The following is a 21,809-nucleotide window of genomic DNA, read 5'->3' on the forward strand; positions in this document are numbered from 1 at the left end:
TTTATAGAAAAAGCAACAAAACTCATGAAATACCCTTTACTCTGAGTGAACGGTAGGGGACACAATCTCTGGAAAAAATTTAAACCACAAAACAATACTCACACTATGAAGGCAGTCTGAGTTCATACTAACAACGAAGTTCAAACATCACCTAAGAAACAACTAATATAAAGTGGTCTTAGGTTGATGATATCTGAGATGACTGGAAGATGCAAAAACAAACTCCCTCTATAGGAATTAGACTTCAACTGAGAACAAGGGTAATAATAAAAGACCACTTAAAAATTTTAAGAAATGCTAAAATGGGGGGGGGGGGACTCAAAATTGATGAATTCTGGTATAAATTACATGTGATAAATGATACATTTGTAACAGACAAATACATGAAATTTAATTACAAACATGGGGGCCTATGGAAATACTTTCAGTTACTGCAACATGTAGTTTTAAATCTGGCTGCTGATGAAATCATTCTCACCATCTATTTTCAGCAAAACAACCATTTGAAAATAGATGAATTTCTAACATGCATTCACTCGAGTCTTCTTTTTAACCATCTTGAACTAATATATGGCTAAAAGCAGCTGAGTTTTATCCTACGTGTTCTTCTCTTTGTAACTATAAGATTCTGGTCAAGGAAGAGTGAAACCTTAGGCATCTATTTGCATATAATTTAACTGTATTATATTTTCTAGATATTCTCTAATCAGAATCTATTTCATATTAGAGAATTTTAATTTCAAGTTTGTTTTCAACTTTTACAAGTAATACCTTGGTTTATCAAATTGAAATTTTCATTTTAAGCAAAATCACTTTGCCAGACGAATCTGCTTTCAACCAACTGGGTAGGAAGAAATTCTGCCTTATTCCTAATTATTTAAGCTTTTCACAAACTATTTATTTACTCAACAACTGGAAACATTCACATATCAGAGAAGACACAGTCTTTGCTCTCATGAAGTTTAGAAGCAAACTGAAAACAGGTTATACATCTCAAAGCTTATAAGTGAATAACACAAGTTTAGTCACTCAATATATATACTGAGTACCTGTTGTATATATGTCAGGGAACATGTAAGTGTTTTTAACCAGGGTTTCTCATCTGAACCATAAAAGAGAGAAAATTATTTGAGACATTATCTTCTCAATACTTCCAGGTATGATACACAGATGCACAGAAGGGAATCCAGTAGAGAATAGATGAAAAGGAAAGATGATGATTAAGATATATTTTTTCTTTCAATAAAATTAGTGGAAAAGATAAGTAACCCAATCATTAAAGTACACTATAGGAACATGGAGAACAGTCCCCAAAGTCATTTCCTATGGGCAACATATAATTTAATGAGGGGGAAAAATCCAAAAGAAAAAAGATTATTTTCTTTGAAATAGAAAAGACCTTGAAACAAGTGTAATGTAACTATTTGGAAGGTAGACACAAGGGATAATATAGAAAGTACCATAAGAACGATTTAACTATTTAAATAGTTTAAACTATTTAATATTTTAAATAGTTTAATAACTATTTATTTAACTATTAACTATTTGGAAGGTAGACACAAAGGGATAATATAGAAAGTACCATAAGAACGATAGGCACTTGTATAAAGACCACCCCAGAAAAACAGGCTGATAACTTGAAAGTTGAGACACCGTGTCCTACCAAAAATGGTCTTTTTTCTACAAGGAACTAACATCTTAGCTAAGGTCCTTGTCAATCATGTAAAATAATGCTCTTAAGAGAACATGATCATAACTTTCCCCTGAGATATCAGATTTATGTTGATTGAGATTTTAACCTAAACCATACATAAACAGGTTAGAATTACTCAGCTATAACTATTCTTAGCAATAAATTTTACAAAACTGCCTTTGAGAAGTAGACTGAAGTGTCAATACCGTTTAGCCTAGAGAGTTATATTTTGAAGAAAAACTGAGGCATAAAATTAAACTGGCTTCTTTCACTATGTTAGATAATACATGAGCAGTTGAAAAGGTTGAAACAACGGATTTCACCAGATAGTCAATAAGGAATCACTGTGGGGTTTTCAAATGATAAAATCAGTTGACAATTAATGCAGAATGAACAAAAGAAGAAAATTAGAAAGAAAACAAACTATCCAACCTATTCTGTGATTAACACTGCCAATCTAGTTTAAATTATGGGAAATAAGAATAAAAAGCAAGGTAAAGTTGAAAGAACCTTAAAGAAAAAAAACCCTTAAGACCTGTTGACTAACGCAATAAACAGTAAAGAAAAGCACAGATTAAAATGTCATTAGGCTTTTGAGAGTAACAATACCAGTTTACATATTCAGAACCTAAATGAAAATACGGATGGTTACTAAAACCTCAGATTTTACCTAAAAGATACCCCAATAGTTTACCCAGTGGGAGGAAAAGGCATTTCAATTAAAAGTATTAAAACATAAAAAACAAGTATTTTAAAAATCCTTCTAATCTCTGCAACTAAAGATAAACCTATAAAGCTGATTAAAGTAACAAATCTGAAAAGTTCCCCTCAACCTTTAAACAATCATTTCTCCTTTAGAATACATGACTCAAGGTAATCTGCATATAACAAGTGCTCTATTACTTGAAGTGCAATCACAAAAATTTTGAAAATACATTTTAAGATTAATACCTTGTTTGCTGAACCCAGGGTATGCAAGGTGAGCGGGGAAGCTGGAAGAAACTCAAGGGGCTGTAGGAACTGCAAACACATTTATTCTCTCCTGACTGGCACAGCAGCGGTAGCAGCAGACACTATTTTTTCCTCTGGTGGTTAACCCAGCTATCACAGCCGTTAACGCAGCCTCACCACCATAATGCAGCCATACACAACACAACACAGCATTCCTTCAGGACTTTTCCAGGTGGAGCTTATATATGCTTACATAACTAAAGTAGCCTGTGGCCAAGCGAGTACCTTATGATGTGCATGCGCAGTGCTGTAAGTACACGTGAAAGTCACTCAGTCCTGTCCGACTCTTTGTGACCCCCTACAGCCTGTCACTCCATTGAATTCTCCAGGCGAGAATACTGGAGTGGGTAGCCTTTTCCTTCTCCAGGGGATCTTCCGAACCCAGGGAATTATTATAAGTACATAATCATTCACAAAACGTGGAGCAAGAGAACCTGACCACACCATCTGGCTAATGCGCTCTTTCCCTACAGCAGCTACACAAGAGTCTTTAAAACTTTGTTAGCATCAGAATCCTTTACTCAAACAAAATCTTAAATAGTAGTCCAACAAACTAATCAGAAAAAAATCAGTTACTTTTATACAATCTAGAAATACAGGTCTAGAGCCTTACCCAATGGCAACTCTAAGAAATCTTGGACTCTGCAGAGTCCAAGTTTTAAAATAAAATTAAATGGAAAAGAAAACACTACATATCACTTTGTCCAGTGGAATAAAATCTACGCAAAACTAAAATTAAATTAATTAGTTATCTTATTGACAGATTGAGATATACAAGTGAAATAAGCAGTCCTTGAAAGCTGAATGGACTAAAAAGGCTAATATTTGGTTAGAGAAAATAAGTACTCAGTAATTATTTACTTCAATACTTTGAGAAAGTGAATATTATCATGAGAGATTGCACTTGCTTAACTTTAATTACTTTCCCATGTTCATTCCACTGCTTGGCTTCTAAGTCTAAATTTCAGAAAGAGTTTGATCAACTGCTGAGTTAAAAAGCTCTCCTACTGCTTTTATCTTTGAGTAAAGCTACCGTCTCCAAAGACCTCCCCCAAGAATCATGGGCTATGAACTATAGGAGGGCTCACGCCTAGTTGCTTGTGTCCCAGCCTGCATTCATTACTTCACCCCATTAACATTCCACGCTGGGAGTCCTTTGCTAGTTTTATGAGGCGAAACCACAAAATGTCAGGTTAACAAAATCCTCACACAGCAATTTCACCTTAAAATACTGCCTGTCAAGCACTTGCTTCCAAGATATTCAATAAATCACTAACTCTATAAAGCAGGTTGCAAGTCAAATAAAGGTAAAATTTGCATCAGAGTACAATAAAGACTAATCAGAACACAAGCTGATTATTTAGAACTAAAACCTTTAGGGAAAAGAGAGTAGAACACTAATTTAAGTGTACTTGAATCATATTGGTAACCTCAGTTTTTAATTGTTTATCATTACACAGATATACTTGACTCTCTATTATAACCAATTTCCAATCATTCAGATACCTGATTTCAGAAAGTCTGACATGCAGTAGAGAGTTCTGGAGACATGGGTCCATTCCTGGTTCTGCCACTTGTTAACTATGTGTCTTATCTCCTTAAACCTTGTTTTTTCCATGTAAACATGAAGAAAATAATTTTCTTCATTGAGTTATTCTGATTTTAAAAAATGTCAGATAAAAACACTAAGCATAGCGCATAATAGCCATAATAACATGTTTAATAATGGTGATAATAGTAAATGTTCAATATTTGTTAGTTTCCTGCCCTCTATCTGCTGTAGAGATGAAAATTGCCAACTTAAGTGAGAGTTAGTGTTCAAGCTCTCTACAAGCTCTGATGATACCATAACCAAGAGATCTTATCTCTGTGTGTGCAGTCATGGAGTCAAGAAAGTTACAGTAAGTATGAAAGGGAAAAAGAAAGTGAAAGGAACACTTTTAGGCAACATGTAAGTGAAAATACATCCACAAACACATACATCTACACTCTTTTCTCCTTCGTTCAACAGGAATGAGAGAATATAAACTGGCTAACCCTGTGAACCCACCCTCTAAGCTGATGATCCTTGTCATTGCTAGTATTCAGCTCTCATGACAATTATAATATTAAACCATGTTGGATATCAACCTTCAAAGCAAGTATCTTTAAGCAGAACAGCCCAGGCTTAAATAAATCTTTACACTCTCTGGTTGACCAAGCTACAGACTACACTGGACTTTAGTTTGAGACTGCCAAAATGGACAGAAATTAATCCCAGTGAAATCTGAAACCTACATTCTATTCTGGGTTGAAATTAATTGCCTGAGAGCTCCCTCATTAAATATTTATTAGACAACTATTAACTACCAGGCATCACAGCTTTCTCAGAACTATCATCAGGATCTGAAAAGGATGACCACTTTTTCAGGTCTGAAACTGTTTCTACCCAGAAAATGAGTGGAAAAGATGAAGTATGATTATATTCAAATCATATAATGAATACCTGTATAGTCTAGGGAACTGACATGAAAGCAGGTAAAATTCACACTGTCCAACACTAATTTCCCAAAGGAAAGTAATTCACACACTGATTCTGTTCTATACTTAACAGATAAAAATTATTCACATGATAATGCTAATGACCTTTGTGAGTATAAGGTGCAGAGGATAACATACATCAGTGAACTATGGCAAAAATATTTAAGAACCATCACTGCATGATTTTCACATGTTCTCATTACTATCCTAATAATAAATATTATTTCTTTTCTTTGAATCTATTTCAATTTCTTCAAGTCCCTTTGTAAATGCAGATAAGAAAACAGAATAGGAACCAACATAGGACTCTTGGCAATAGCTAAATCTTTGCATATTTATGCTTTCCACTTCCAATAAAAGAAACACAAAGCCTTGCCACTGACATGTGGATCGCATTCCTAACAAATTCTTAATTCAAAAGTTAAATGAGCATTCATGTTCTCAATCTCATAAGCAAAATAAATCTAAAAGAAAATTGGTTAATATTAATAACTCAAATTAAACACTATAATCACTGTTCACATTAGACTCAACGATCAAAAACCAAAACCAATTCTCAAATTAAACATTTACTTCCATTTTCCTCTAATGTTCTTTTAAGATTTAGATTTTTTAATATGCAAATTTACGTTTGTACATCTAATACAACATAAAGAGAGGCAGCATAATCTTGGGCTTCCCAAATCTCAGAAAACATTCTTGTTTTTGTTCAGTTGCAGCTGCTAAATTGTGTTTGACTCTTTGTGATCCCATGAACTGCAGCACACCAGGCTTCCCTGTGTTTGCTCAAACTCATGTCCGCTGAGTCGGTGAGCTATCCAGAAAATATTAGTGATCTAGTAAAACCCTATATCTAATAATTTAATCTTACTAATAACTGAATACATTTTAATAGAGCCGTATATATTTTAGTGGTGTAGAGATATCAAGTATCTCACTGAAAAAAATGGTTCTTCTGCTCCACTCTCTTAGTAAAAACCACTCAATAACAAAGAGCTCTAAGAAAAGAACAAAGTCACAAAAACAAAAGCAAGAAAACCAAAAATCGAGGATCTCATCAAAATGATACAACTAAAGGAGAAAACAGTCTTTAGACACAGGCAAATAGAGACCACAATAAAACCAGGGCCTAAGACCTGAGAAAAGCCTGTTTGGCTTCCAACAACAATTGCGTCACAGAAGACAAAAAAAAAAAAAAAAGCCTTCCTAGAAATTTATAATTTGATCAGTAACTCTAAGAACATGAAAGTCCCACCTTCATTCTTGCATATATAAAAGATACCTATGAAGTCTACAAACCCCGTGTTTCAAAGAAATAGAAATGAGATTGAATAAGTTATTTATTATGACTAAGTCTTAATCCGTTGGATATCTCATATCACATTCCTTGTATGGCAGGACTTAAATAAATGGTCCATTAAACTTACTAAGAAAAAAAATGTTATTTGGAAGTAAAGTGAAACTATAAATGCTATTCAAATGCAAATTTAAAAATTATCCAACACAGCACCAGAAAGGAATAAAAAGCTCATCTGATCTAAGTGTGATAACAGAACAAAGTAAACAACTTTTAAACTTTTTACAGGAAAAAGAAACGGTCATTACCCAATATCGTTATATACCTTAACTATTTAAGCAGAGTTGTAAAATTGTGCCTAAAAGAATCTTCAGATTTTAAAATAGCCTATAACCATCTGAACCAATCTGAATTTAATCACATACATTTTCAGTAATTTACAAGCATGCTCCATGCTTAGAATTTGATAGTAGAATCTGGAACTGGCAATAGTTACTCTTTGTGTGGAAGTAACTGAATGTTTCAAGACAAATGGTTAAAACCAACAAATACTAAACATTTGTTTAGTTTTAAAGATTTAAGCACTCACTGGCTTAGAACCAAACTTAAATTCTGAGTAACTAAAGGTCAAGGGTAAGCTTATTTGCAGAATCAGCAGTGCTGACCCAAAGATGACCTGAAGGAATAAAATGAAAACAGAAAATTTTATTTTTTTCATGCTATAAACATCAAAGCATGATGACTGTTTAAAAAACTCATATTTATAATGATCATCATATATTTGGGGGAGTTAAAATTTTAACAATCATTAAGGAGAACTTCAATACTCATAAAGTTCACCATTTTATAAAGTGTAGAACTGCATTTACAAATTAAATGCTTCCTCTTTTAAATAAATTGTATGGCAATTTTAAAAGGAAGACAAGGGTCCCTTCTAACATTTTCTTTCCTTTTTTTTTTTTTAAACAAATGCTTCATTTTATTTCATGGTGAACAGACGCGTGTATAAGGTGCAGGGAAAAGGGATGACTGCCCCAGGCTGCGGGCAGGGACTAGTAGCCTCCATAGTTCCTTATGAGCTTGTAAAGGCTTGAATAATCATCAGGGAGCGAGTGGACAAAATGATAATGTGGACGATAATCAGGAGGAGGCCCAGGATCAGGGTGCAGACGTTCAGGCACTTGGCAGTGAAGGCGTAGCTCTAGGCCCCAGTGATGTCACCCACCATCTTCCAGTCCCTAGACTTCACGGAGTGGGTGAATGCCATGAAGCCCACGCAGCACCAGTTCATGAAGACTGTTGAACAGGGATTAGACGATGTGGTTGGGCATGGAGGCCTCAATGCAGATGTTGATCGGATCGGATCAACAATCAGATGTGGTTGGTCATCGCAGGCACCGGGCTCTGGGAAGCCTCCAGCGCGGCCACCTCGTGCTACTCCTTGAGCATCTTACAGGCTGGTGGGACCATGCTGTGGGCACCAGTGAAAAAGGGCTGGGATGTGTGGGTCATGGTGGGGATGGTGCAACTGTAGTCCAGACGCCCACTTAACGACATTTTCAATGTAATTAGTCTCATTAAAATAGCCAGAAGTAGCTATTCAATTGCAGTTTGTTAGTAAATGGTTTGAACTGACCCAGATGAAAGATAAACAAATCAAATAACTGGACAAGGTTACAAAAATTTTACTAAGAAAATACAATGTATAAACTTCAATTGGCCATAATGACAGGAAGAAAGAAGATAAAAATGGGAAGGAAATTATTGATGCTATATTTTAAGAATCTGTGTAACAAAGATCAGGATTACAAGAAGCCAAAAGTCCTTACCCTCTTACCACATCTCCCACTAACACTTTGACATTAGCAAAACAACATAAATAAGAAAAACATTAGTATTCTGGAAAATTAATGTGCTTACTGAGATAGATGTACCGTATAGGTCTCTTTCAAACAGAAAGCAAACCACTGCACTTCTAATTTAATACTCTCTTGGAAACCAGAGGCTATAATCCAAAGAGCAAGCATTCTCAACTTACATTCACAAAGTTCCAAAACACAAGAGTAGAGACACACATGATAGCCCTAATGCCTATTATAAGCCACCCCTCCCTCCCATGTTTTTAATACTGGAATACAGTGTGACATATAAGAGTTAAATAATAAGAGTAAGCAAACATTTATTAAATGCCTACTAGTATTGGTATTACTCCAATATTTGGCCAACTGATGCGAAAAACCGACTCATTAGAAAAGACCCTGAGGCTGGAAAAGATTGAAGGCGGGAAGAGAAAGGGACGACAGAGGATGAGATGGTTGGATAGCATGACCAATGCAATGGACATGAGTTTGAGTAGGCTCTGGGAGTTGGTGATGGCCAGGGAAGCCTGGCGTGCTGCAGTCCACGGGGTAACAAGGAGTCGGACATGACAGAGCAACTAAACTGACTGACTAGTATTGGAAAGAGTTCCATCCCACATGAAGCACATGTCAGGTACCTAAAATATATTGTTTTATCCACTTAACATCTCTGTAAGATATTACCTTCCTGGTATTTTAAAAAGGGATCTGAGACTATGAGAGGTTAACTAACTGGCCCAAAAAACAAAGTCCAGAAGAAGAAGAAGGATTCAGAATCAAATCCAAGGCTGTGACTCCCATCTGTAACCCACGATCTTTGTTCCACATTCAGTAGATTCTTTATGAGGGTTGTGAAAAAGCCAGCTAAAAACTCAATATTAAAAAAACTAAGATCAAAGAATCCAGTCCCACCACTTCAAGGGAAACAAAAGGGGAAAGGATGGAAGTTGTGACAGATTTCTTCCTTTGGGGCTCTAAAATCACTGCAGAAGGTGACTGCAGTCATGAAATTAAAAGATGCTTGCTTCTTGGCAGGGAAGCTATGACAAACCCAGACAGTGTATTAAAAAGCAAAGACATCACTTTGCCAACGAAAGTCTGTCTAGTCAAAGCTATGGTTTTTCTAGTACTCATGTACAGATGTGAGAGCTGGACCATAAAGAAGGCAGAGTGCCAAAGAATTGATGCTTCTGAACTGTGGTGCTGGAGGAGAGTCCCTTGGACAGCAAGGAGATCAAACCAGTCAATCTTAAAGGAAATCAACCCTGAAGATTTATTGGAAGGACTGATAGCTGAAGTTCTTATACTTTGGCCACCTGATGCTAACAGCCAAATCATTGGAAAAGAGCCTGATGCTGGGAAACATTAAGGCAGAAGGAGAAGAGGGCAACAGAGGATGAGATGGTTGGATGGCATCATGGATTCGATGGACATGAACTTGGGGAAATGCCCAGAGATGGTGAAGGACAGGGAGACCTGGCATGCTATATCACACAGGGTCACAAAGAGTTGGACACACCTAGTGACTGAACAACAATAAACATCCTCTAGGGGCATTTTTGGAAATTAATGTTTCTGGTTGTCACAATGATTAGGAGACACCACCTGACATTTGGCATCAACCAAGACATCAAAGTTGTTGAATAGTCAAAACAGTCTCTTGTACAACAAAGAATGATCTCACATTCCATAACAATTTTAAAGTATCCTGACATTCATGTGAGTGAAAAAATCTAGTCATAATTATTTAAACCTAGACTCTCTTTTACATTTAAACATACAGTAGCTTTCACACCTACTTTAATGAATCTGAAAGGTCCAATAATTTAACCATCAGGAATACAGAAGAAAAATTATGAATCATTGAGAATTTGACCAAGAAGTGTTTACCATTTCAGAAAAGTCACTTCACCCATGGCTATCCCATTGACTATTTGCACTAGCAATTTATCAACATACAGGCAAGCAAAGTGTATAACTGTGCTGATGTAACACATGTGGCAGGCTAAGTGTCTTAACCTTAGCATTTCGTGCTTTCTAGTCTAGTTACACTCTTAACTACTGAATAAATTACTTTCCTCTTATTTTCCCATTCCTACAACTATGGCATTATATTGATTTCTCCATAAGTTATCAGCTTAAAAATGTACCTTAACTATGAATTTCATATCAACATAGTAAAGAGGCATCAGAAAATACATGTTATCAAAAGGAGCATGAGATTTCGGTGCTGAGAACCACTACTATCATTTTGCCCCTAACAATGATGCTAACTATGCTGCCATATCCTTGGCCTAAAAATAATACAATTGAAACCATCTTAATTATAAGATTCACCTCTACTCATGCAGACTTTCACACAAGTTATTCTCAATGGCAGAATGTTTTCTTGTATTGAACTAAAATACCTTATTCTATCACTTAAACATGCTTACTATTTTCTCTGCTCTAAAGTAAGACCTGGGTAGGACAAGAATAGCTCAATAACAGCACCATACAGCAGCTATACTTTATTAGTGGGATGTGTTTATCAGTCTCCCTCTTTCATTTACCATATTTCCCAGTATGTGTTCAAAGACTGACTATTCACAGAATGGTAATTCCACAGTATTCCTATTCAATACAGTATATCATGAACTGAAAATCAATCCACCACTGTATAAATGCTTTCTACTCACAATAAATTTTTATTGAGTATAGAGGTGCAAATATTACTCCCATCCAATATAAAAATTCACAAAAAGAATGCTCAGTTTGCAGAGGTAGTAAATTAGAGAAAGCATACAATGGAACTGGCTTACTATTTGAATTTTTTTTTTAAGTCAAGGTTTAAAATGTTAACTGTGAATTAAGGTTTGCCAAGGACCCCCTATGTTTCTAACACAAAGTACAAATAGTTGTTTGGAAATATATATTAATCTACAGGAAACAGACATCCTCTACTAGTTATGGACTTTAGAGAGAGGACTTTGGTGCATACACCTAAATTCATGACAAAACTCAAAAGAATAAGTTGAATAATTCTTGCCCTATTGCAAATCTTTATTAATAGTAAACAAATCCTCCAATATCTCTTACCTCAAAAATAAGAATGGGATGCCACTGGTTAAATAATAATTGAATGGCCCAGCTTCTCTAGACCTTTTACTAAATTTCAGATCAAGGGCTGCTCACTAAATAATCCTGCAAGGTACAGCACTAGTAAACTGCCAGATCTGGGACAATTTTCAAAAAGATCTCCGACAAATACAAACCTTAGGGAATCTGAACCATGAACTGATATTCACATAGATTTTGCAGTATGGACTCACACTATCAAGAAAGTCCAGAAAATTCACAAGCAGATAATTTAGCTTGTGGTTCTCACAAGTTGCAGTGCCCTTAGATGGGCAGCAGAAGCAAGCAGATAATTTATCTGACAGCCTTTGACCTCAACTCAGGCCATGAGCAACTGTCAGCTATCATTAACTATACAAGGACTCCTAATTTCATAGATGTTAAATTATGAAAAATCACAAAACTAATAATCAATGAGATAGCACACAGATGCTTTCAGAATTAATGAAAACAAAATTATACTTAGGAAACAGAACAAAAGGAACTATCTCAAAATTCAGAGATTTTTTTCAAAGAAGAAAAAAAGTTCTAGCTAGGGAATTACAGTTTCCTCTTCACAAACTGAAAGCAGCTTTTTTTTAACGATAAGGAAAACATTTCTATTTTAAAACAATCATCATATTGAAAGCACCTCTTTCTTGAGAAGGAGTATTTACAATAAGAAGGGAGGTCTCAAACCTCTCTTTGTTTTTACACCTGTCAGTAAAATTATATTAACTACATAAGCTACAAAACCCAAGGACAGTGATCTGTAACAGTTTTTAAAAGAACACAACTAACTGAAAAGTTAATATTTTAAAACACAATTAAAAAGGAAGTTTAGAGCTTAATCCCATTATGTCTGAAGTTGAATAAGCATATGTGAAAGTCACTCAGTCGTGTCCGACTCTTCGCAACCCCATAGACTGTAGCCAGCCAGGTTCCTCTGTCCACGGGATTCTCCAGGCAAGATACTAGAGTGGGTAGCCACCCCCTTCTCCAGGGGATCTTCCCGACCCAGGGATCAAAACTGGGTCTCTTGCATTACAGTCAGATTCTTTACTATATACAACATACACACACACACACACACACATAAGGATACATATATATGTATGTATATACATATATAAAGATACTGAAAACATACATGAAACCCTAAATTATTGCCATTTTTTTTATCACAGAAGAATAGTGACAGGTGAATTTGTGTGTGCCTTTCAATGCTAATCAGATTTAGATTCACAATTTTATCAGTACTGAACCCATTATTACCAACTTGACAGATCCTTAAGAGAGTGTACTTTGACTCATGTACTTGTTTAATTGAGTTAATTAATCACAGCCTAACCAAAATATCTCAGACAGACCTCACACAGCATTCAAAGTGTAGCTTGAAATCTAACCCACCCTCCCTTTTCTTTAAAATGGCTCAGTGGATGAAGTCAATAAATTGACAATTAATAACATACTTGCTTTGATGATTCTTCAATAATTTACTGTCATCCCACTTCATAAATTTTTTTTAGTAAAAGTTGTGGGATTTCAAGAAAGATACCTCTTCCATGGGAAAACTCAGTTTAACAGTTTTCTGCTGCCAAAAAGCCAATAAGACAAACTAGCTGATAATCCTCCCACACTACACCGTGTGGGTATAAGCACTCAACCAGTGAAAGTTTAATTTGTTCCACCAAGGGCACAGAAAACCACTCAGATTTGTTCACTCAACAGGTATCAACATTAGTCTCTAGCTTTTCGTTAAGGGCAGGCTGAACTAGGTTATTCATATTCATACTCAAAAATATATAGTTTTGTACCTAGTAGTGTCAGTACAATAAACATAAATGGTATCCCACTTTCAGAGTCCAGGTGCTCCATTATTTATACGCTTTACAACTTCTAATGGGAATTCACTGCTACTCACATCCAGTCTCCTTCAAACAGCATTCTTCTTGCACTTAAAAGCCAGATACCCCAAAATAATAATTAAGACACATAAACCCCTACCATGTTGGCCTTTCTGGCACTTGAGCTATCACTTTTACCTCCTATCCCCGTAGTGCTGACCTCCGTGCATGCAGATTCTTAGTCTCTTATCCACTCTCAGGAAAAACTCCCTAACTGACATAAATTTACCCTGGCCACACAGTTCTCTGACTTCTGATCCTGTGAATAACAGATCCATGTTTCATGCCCTCCAAGGGCAAGTCCTCCTAACCAATTTGTCAGACTCCCTTAGTCTGACAAAGGCTCAGTGAACCCACTTCACATTTATGATAATAAATAAGTAAACTATCAGGGAAATGTGTACTTCTGGTCATCTAATAAAACAAAAATAAACATTAAAGTTATGAATTATAAGTAGATGAAAGATACTTTTTGACAGAGTGACTAGTATTAACAAGAAAAATGGTAACACCAAATAGTTACGGCCAAAGTGGTAAATAAATAAGACAAAGAAACTAACAGAATGACTAATGTCAAACGGGCAAAAGCATGGAGTTCAGTCCATTTTTGCCTCCTGAGAATAATTACTAGGAATTAATTCTCATTATCTTCCATTAAAGACAGGTTTACCATGTAAATATTACCAAGGACTTTATTCTCAAATTCAGTTATTAATTCAACAAACTTTTATTGACCACTAACCATTTGCCTAAAACTAAGCATTAAGCATTCACGGATATTAAGAAACAGTCCTTGTATTTGAGCTATTATAATTCAATGGAAAATGCTGACAAAAATTAATCATCATAATTTTTGATAAATAGTTTAACGAAATTTCATAAGGGGTTACAGAATGTGGGGGTGGAGGAAAGCAAACGTGAAAGGGCACCTGACTTGTCTCGGAAGGTAAACCTGGGAATGGATTTTTAATGGTAGTAATGCTTTAACTGTAGAGTAAGAGGAGCAAACCAAGGAGCTTCCTATGTCCTGAAAACTGTACCCACAAATGAAGACAGTAAGGGAGAATGGCATGTTCATGGAATTCAAAACAGCTCCACACAGTGTAGTGAAAACATTACCTAAGAACAAATTTGTATGTTTGGCTAAGAAGTCTGTCCTTTATCCAGAAAGATAGGAGAAAGTCAACTGAAGGGTATTTTAAAAAGAAGGGAAAGGATCAGATCTGTCTTACAAAAAAGTTTTATAGAAAAGTCTTGAGAAACTGATTACTGCCCAAATAGGAAACATGGGAAAGGAAGGAAGGGAAAAGTTTAGGGCAATTACTAGGTTTCTGACTGGACTGGTAATACCACCATTCACTGGTTAAGGTGCAGAGTTGGAGTAAAACGGTGAATTTAACTTGGAAGGGCTGAGTATAATGTGCTGGTGAATTATTCAAGAGAAAATGTTTCACAGATAACCAAAACTTCATCTGCTGATCAGGGAAAATGTTGGTACTCCAAACAGTAGGGACCAGCATAAATTTAAGAGTTACCTTTACAGATATGATTAGAATTATCTAATGCTAGACACATACTATCAATTCATTTTACGCACAGGATATAAAGTTTTATTCCACAAAAAAAAAAAAAAACCTGAACTTAATTAAAATTTTCTTTCTTATACCTAAATATGCCTTCACAGGAAAGTAATTTCTGATTAACTAGGAAATAAATACTAGTTTATTTCTGTTTGGGGAATTCTAGTCACAAATTTTTACATGACAATGATAACTACTGAGGTTCGTATGTGACAAATCTTACTCTAAAGTAGTTTCGCCACATGAAATCACTTAATCTTGTCATACCCCTGTAACACGGACACCACTATCATCTCCATATTACCAATGAGAAAACAAAGTTACTGAAGAATCCAAAAACTTGCTCACAGTCACAGAGATGGTATGCAACAGGGTCAGGAATCAGTCTGATTTCAAAGCCCACACTTTTAACTACTATACAATCTATCATTTATGTTGTCATAAATTAATAAATTAGGATCATGGAAACATCAAAATTTATTCAGAAGCTGTAGAGAATTACAGGCAGACCACAAATAAGTAGATTTGAGTATAAATGGGAAAGCAGCTCTCTTTAGTGAGACATCTGTAGTATAAATTTCTTTTCAGGCACTGAGACACACCCAGCACTAAAGTGGTCGCAAACAAGAAACGAGCACTCTAAAGATCCATGGCATGTGGAGCTCTGCACAGAATTCTGCAGCTGCTTCGAAATCCTACTACTACTGGAATTTCGCTTTTGGATTCACTGATCCTGGAATGCACTAGCCTTTACCTGAAACAGGCTTCATTCTTAATGCCACCTCAAATGGTGGCATCACTATAGGAAAAAACATGTAGTTATAAAGTTAAAACATAGTATGAATTATGGGGTAATCTGCACCTTGTTAGAAATTGGGGGCCACGGTCTCTAGCATCGATTTTGCAAAATAATGATGCTTTATGTCTTCTCTTTCTCAACTGGTTTCAAACAACAAAGACAGACCTTTTGATAATGTTAATTAGCATATTTTACTGGTATTCAGCATTAAAATATCAATATTGATATGATAATCTGAAGTCCTATGGATTACTACAGATTACTAGAGACTGCCCTAGTAACCCAGCTGTAGAGAATAAAGTAATGGCCAAGTGAGTCTAGTAATAGACAGAAAATTCATTATCTTGAAACCCCCAAATGATGACTGGATAGCAGTCTTAGTGTAGAAAAAAAATCTAGAAGGCCCTGCATGAGTGATAAACACCCAATAAAGACACAGCTGAGACTGGAACCTAGCTCTAGAATAACACAGGCAATCTCTCTTAAATAGGTAAGTAAAGTAAAAGGAATATAAGTAAGAGAACACAGAAGAGACTCCATCATATTTCCCAGCAAAAGCCCTTTTGTAATTAACAAGACTGGTAGAAACAAACCAATAATGATCTGGAAACCTATACTGTATTCTTAGCCAAACAAATATTACAGTTGGTCACAGACCGATCAGGGGGTATAGCAACAAATTCAAGCTACCACTCATTGAGTCAAGGAAGATCTAAATAGATTTCAAAGAGTGTTTTTGTTTTGTTTTTTAGAATACAGAAGACAACCCACACAGCAACCTTACCATGCTCCAGTTGCATACTATTTCAGTATTTACTCTACAGCCAACACTTTGCTTAGAAGTTTTTTTTCCTAAACTGACAGGTTATTTTTCAAATGTTGACACAAAATTATTTAGAATAAGCAACCTATTATTTATCAAAGAACAAATTAATGCTGCATGTGTTATACACTTAAGTATTACCAAAGATAGAGCCCAAGAACTACTTCAGAACTGGAGATAAGAGAAAGGCATAGGAAACAAACAATAGTATATGAACTGATATGCTGGGGGCAGCATTGCCAAACTGCTCCCTCCTGGAACTTTCCCGGTGGTCCAATGATTAAGATTCTGCACTTCCAATGCAGGGAGTACAGGTCTGATCCCTAGTCAGGGAACTAAGATCCCTCATGCTGTGCAGTGTGTCAAAAGCAAAAAACATACACACACACAAAAAACAAATAACTGCTCACCTTTGGCTAAACACACATATGCACACAAATACAGATTGGTTAAAAGGATTCTAAATAAAAAACAGCCACCGAGAAAGATATCAAGATAGGTTTAAAAAGAAGATTCAAAGATTCAGGAAAACATACAACACTGATTTTGTAGATGAAACTTTTCTTTGAGGCATGTGCTCCTTCCAGACAAGTAGGATACAGTTACAGAAGCATGTCTTAAAACAGAGCAAAGCAAGAGCTCCCTGGTGGTCCAGTGGTTAAGAATCCGCCTGCCAATGCAAGGGACATGGGTTCAGATCCCTGGCCTGGGAATATCCCACATGCCATGGAGCAACTAAGTTCGTGGGCTGCAACTACTAAAGCCCAAGCAGTTCTAGAGCCCGTGCTCTGCAACAAGAGAAGTCACAGCAATAAGAAACCTGCTAACCACAACAGATAGGAGGCCCTCCTCCCCACGACTAGAGAAAGCTACCCTGCAGCAACGATGACCACAGCCAAAAATTAATGAATTAAAATAAAAAAAGCAAAGCCAACTACTTAGCTCATGTTAACTACAGATTGATTTTTTTAAAATATCAATATAATGATATTTACTATGAGTATGTGTAAAATTTTCTCATTATGTCACTGGCATAATACCTGTAAATATAGGTTCATCAATTGTTAGTCAATGAGGATGATATCTTATATAAACACTTTTTAAGGGTGAGAAATATTTTTTTTTTCTTTTTTTTTTTTTAAAAATATGGAACGCTTCACGAATTTGCGTGTCATCCTTGCGCAGGGGCCATGCTAATCTTCTCTGTATCGTTCCAACCTTAGTATATGTGCTGCCGAAGCGAGCACGAGAAATATTTTTAACAGACCAACTTAAAAAAAGAAACTTGTCAAACATGGCAACATCAATATTATCTATAGCTTATTAGCCAGTCACATGGTACCTTCCTTAATTTTACTTCCATCTGTTTGATACTGTCATAACATGCTAAGTTTGTAAGAATAATAATTTTACTGTCCTCTGTCTAAAATCCTGAAATAAATAATAAAAATAATGTTAATTAGCAAATACAGTTGGTTTATGACATGAACGATGACCTCTTTAAAGGGATGTCTCTATATAGTGGACAATCCACAGAAAACTATTCAGTGCCTGGTGTTGCAATCACGTAATGGATTAAGACACAATCAAAGTGATATCATGTGATTTATACAAAGATATGGTTCCACAGTTAAAATGCAAGTAACAGCTTCAAAGTTACAGATCCATTTCTTCCTTCATAAAACAAACTTGTCTTAGCCTATCCTTTATCATTTCATGTTTTCTAAAATTCTTTTCCTGACTAGACATCAGATGGTAGTAAAAAGATGACAAATAAGAAGTACAAATAGTTAGCTGCTTTGTTTATAAGTCGTTTGATTTAAAATAGAACCACAACCTGCATTTTAGGAAATATAAAAATTTTGCACATGAATAGATCTAATATATAAAACTTAACCAGAACAGCAATACGTTGAGCATATTTTGTGAATCATGGAGACAAAAACACTGTAGGCTTCATTTAAAGTAGACAAGTAATATCTATCATGTCATCTAAAATATTTAACATACTTAGTAATAGGAGTATATGTGATAAGCTTGAGCAAAGTAAAATCATCTATGTGTTAGATTTCTGTAAATTTTAAATACACTGTATTTAAACACAATCTTTTAAGTTACAAACTTCAGAGGTTGACATCAGAGGCTATCATCATTAAAAGTAATAAATAAAGCTGGTCAGTAACTACACTGATCACATCTCCCTGAAAACCAAAAACCTAGCAGATGACCACGGAACGCAACATTTTCCAGCTGCTGAGAGTTAAGCTTTCAACATTTGGATATATGCAGGCATCTTATTTTCCCAGGATTTCAAAGTCCACATGCAGGCTGCTGTTCAGCTATTATAAATGAGTAATTCAAGTAGGGTATGACTGCTTCTAGTATTAACTTGATAAAGATGTTTCACTCCAAATGCATCAACAGTTGTGTTAAGTCATCCCTTTCAGAGGCTGACTGAGGCTTACTAATGCTATGGCTTGTTAACAATGCATACAATTAAAATATTTATTAACTTCTGCTACTTTTTTTCCAAAACTAAAAGTCAAGTTCTACTTAATATTAACAATTAACTTCAAGCAAGGCCATATAAGCTAAATACAATCTAATGATCCAAATATTCAATTTTTAAAAAGTGTCTTAGAAAACAAAAGCAGTAATAGCAAGTATTACAAATATTTTATGTTGTATAATCACACTGTAAAATTTGAAAATCTTAAATACAATTTTGATTATAGTTATCTGAATATACTGAAACACTTTAGAAGAAAAACTCCACTACCATAAATATATACCATACACTTTTAAATAATTAAACTTTAACAAAAATATACTTTTATACTTTATAAAAATATGGACTTGCACTCATAAAAATTGTCGTTCCATCACTAAGTCATGTCCGTCTCTTTTTGTGACCCCCATGAACTGTAGCCTGCCAGGCTCCTCTGTCCACAGGGTTTTCTAGGCAAGAATACTGGAGTGGGTTGCCATTACCTTTTCCAGGGAATCTTCCCGACCCAAGCATCAAACCCACATCTCCTACATTGGCAGGCAGATTCTCTATCCCTGAGCCACTGGGGAAGCCGACTCATAATAATGACCAAACATTTAAAGTAAAACAACGTCAGAAACTGAAAGTATTTGCAATGTTTAAACAGTAAGAATTTTCAACTCACATGTAATCTTCTATTATTACAGGTTTCAGTATCTATCCTTACTTGAAAAAACTTTCCTATTATCATCCAATCCTCCCTTCCCATTCAAATTAATCTCTGCCATCTATTTTCAGACAGATGTAGTTTTCTCCCAATCAGTTATAGTATCTGTTAAGCTTGTTTTCTAGAATTAGCTATATGGGTATATTACTCAATGGGGACTAGTATTGAATACATTTTTATACCACCCTTTAGCAGTTTCATGCATGCAGCTATCAGCCAATACATGAAATTAAGCAGAATGAAATGAGCTGACTAATCAATTTTGGGGGATCTGCATTCTTCCCTACTCTTTGCTCTTGGTGTAATGGGTAAGTGTATGAGTTCTAGAGATGGACTGCTTTGGTTCTACTTAAAATGCTTACTGAAATACCTGGTGCATGAGAAGAACCAGAAAAATATTACTATAAATACCAAATGTCTGTGTGTGTGTGTGCGCGCAGGTGTGCGCACGTGTTATTCACTCAGTAGTGTCTGCCTCTTTGCGAATGCAAGGACTGTAGTCTGTCAGGTTCTGCTGTCCATGGAATTCTCCAGACAAGAATACTGGAGTAGGTTACCATTTCCTACCCCAGGGATCAATCTTCCCAACCCAAGGATTGAACCTGGGTCTCTTACATCTCCTGTCCTGCAGACCAAATGTCTCTATCATCAAAAAACAGATCTGATTCTCATTCCTTTGGACCTCATCTTAGCAACGGGCACTGTACCATGTACCGAGCTCTCCAGCTTTTTAAACCAGACATGGGATACTGGCCTACTATACCCTTTCCCTTGGCGATCATATTCAATGATCCATCAACTCCTGCTGATTCCAACACATTACAATCCCATAAATTTGTGATTTTCTATTGACAGTATCAGTTTTTTCACTGCAACATTCTCTTACTGTCCCTGCTTCCTGTCTTTTACCATCATCCATACTACTACCTATGTTGATTTCTAAAGCATAAAGATGATGATAAAAACTTTCAAATGCTCCATATGGCCCTCAATCCAAAATCTTTACAATGACTTCCAAGGTTTTTCATAACCTGAGGTAGCTTGCTGATCTCAACAGGCATTAATTCTTATCACGCTCCCCCTTCCATTTCAAGCTGACACAGAACTTAACTGCAGTTTCCCCAAACCTGACCCATTTTTTTTTCTCCTCCAGCTCATAATTAATGTCTCACCTTGCACATGACTGATTCCATGAAAGCTTTCCTAAGCTCCAGGCATAGGTAAACGGTTTCCCTTGCTACGCCTTCTTTTATGGCAATGTTTAAATCACCTTTTAATTAACTGCTTACCTGTAAGTGTCCCTCATGAAGTATAAGCTCAATAAAAAGTAAAAGAGTTTTTTCAACTTTGGATCCCAAGTTTTGTGCACAAAGTACATGCATACCTGATTATTTAAATTATATAATAAAGAGAACACCAGACAAGAAGAGTCACCTTTGCCTCTTCCACTCCCCAGCTGCTTGACTCTGATGACATCTGACCATCTACATGACAGGCTTGCTTTATGCTTTTCTTCTGGACTAGAAATTACCTGGAAAATCTCTCCTCATTAAAACATATGTATTCTTCTACAAATGCTCAGGTATTGCTTTTTTTTCTCTTCCAGAGCTCCAGATATGTTTCTAATGAGCAGTCATGTTTAAAAAAAAAAAAAATCTTTTATCTAGTTTGTTTCACTTTTTCTATTTCATTTTCAGTGCTCCCATTTCATTTAGCTTATGTTCTCCAATTTCTCCATCTCTTTTTGTTGTTGTTGTTCTTTCTCAATCCTTTATCAAGTGTAGTACAAAAACTTATAAATAAATATGTATAATATGTATATTTCAGAAAACTTATAAATGTTTGCCTAACTAAAAAATATTACATTTTGATCCCACTTGCTTGATTTAGTATAAATAGAATGCTACATTTCAAATTAAAAAACAGATATGCAACAAGCAACAAAGGTTTACTCTATAGCATAGGGTATCTTGTAATAAACTATGACTTGTAATAAACAGGCAGTATCT

The 21,809-nt window shown here is 35.6% G+C and overlaps 1 protein-coding gene, 1 non-coding gene and 1 pseudogene across 14 annotated transcripts in view; all 3 read right to left on the bottom strand.

Annotated features, from left to right (window-relative positions):
* Positions 1 to 21,809, bottom strand: part of VPS13B (vacuolar protein sorting 13 homolog B) — a 775,932-nt gene that overhangs the window by 518,553 nt on the left and 235,570 nt on the right. The gene's annotated exons all lie outside the window — the stretch shown is intronic.
* LOC122679492 lies at positions 5,949 to 8,773 on the bottom strand (annotated as a pseudogene).
* Positions 17,726 to 17,832, bottom strand: LOC122679739. The gene has a single exon (XR_006336524.1). It is a non-coding gene; the product is annotated as a U6 spliceosomal RNA (small nuclear RNA).

This window comes from Cervus elaphus, chromosome 21, assembly GCF_910594005.1.
Source record: "Cervus elaphus chromosome 21, mCerEla1.1, whole genome shotgun sequence".
Lineage (NCBI taxonomy): Eukaryota > Metazoa > Chordata > Mammalia > Artiodactyla > Cervidae > Cervus > Cervus elaphus.